The sequence below is a fragment of the Gavialis gangeticus genome, unplaced genomic scaffold (assembly GCF_001723915.1).
Source record: "Gavialis gangeticus isolate Ggan-Ray unplaced genomic scaffold, GavGan_comp1, whole genome shotgun sequence".
Classification (NCBI taxonomy): Eukaryota; Metazoa; Chordata; order Crocodylia; family Gavialidae; genus Gavialis; species Gavialis gangeticus.
The window spans coordinates 153142850-153143766 of NW_017729032.1; the positions used below are offsets into that span (position 1 = coordinate 153142850).

The window sequence follows — 917 nt, forward strand, 5'->3', positions numbered from 1 at the left end:
AAAAAAAAAAAAAAAAAAAAAAGAGGGAGCAGGAATTATTGCAGAGTGTGCATATCGATTGGTATACTGTAACCATCACCTCTCCATACCCCTGTAGTAAGGTACATAAACTAAATCACAGTAATTTTACCATGAATAAATGCAGTTAGAGTTGCAAATGTTTTGCTTCACTTGTATTGCTACAAGAGCATGCACAGGTAACAGTGACAGTATTACAATCAACTCTTATGTTTTCATGACCTTATAGGCGTCACTTCTGTTTAATGCAGTTATAATGCAAAATGCCAAATATCTCAATATGAAATGGAGACTGATTAAAATGACTATGTTCCTTTATTTTGAGATGCAAAAAGCCAGATGTAATTGTATTAAAAAGATACTGCTGCTTTATCCTTTTCTTGATTCAAAGACCCAAGACAGTCATGTTTGTTTCCCAGTGAAACTACAACGCCACACACTTAAAATTTTACTCTGGAATCAATTTAATATTCAGGATACTAGTGAGACACATAGCATATCTTTAAATGAACTCTTCAAATGAATACAGTCCTACTGCTTACATCAGATTAAAATGATTAGAGTTTCAGGCCTCATAGTGAAAGATGCAGGGAGTGTACATGTTCCTCACCACAGTATGGTGACTAATTGGTACATATGCATTCTTGCAGTCTGGCCAGTCTTATGTTTTTACTTTGCGATATCAGTGAATTCTGAGCAGTAAATTCTTCATTTTAAAGCTGTAGCAATACAGTACAGCCAAAGTGTTAGCTTCCTAGAAGACTGGTAACTTAAGGTGAGAGGAACAGTTGCAGACCTGAATTATGCCTCTCTTTCTGCTATATGTTTACGTGCAAATAACTTGTGAGTAGCAGGGATCCTGGCTTTCTCTGATTTTTTTTTTTTTTTTTTTTTTTTTT

At 34.8% G+C, this 917-nt stretch overlaps 1 protein-coding gene across 2 annotated transcripts in view; it reads left to right on the forward strand.

The window, feature by feature from the left end:
- LOC109302938 (cytochrome c oxidase assembly factor 5) overlaps positions 1-917 on the forward strand; it is a 10073-nt gene that overhangs the window by 7558 nt on the left and 1598 nt on the right. The window lies entirely within an intron of this gene.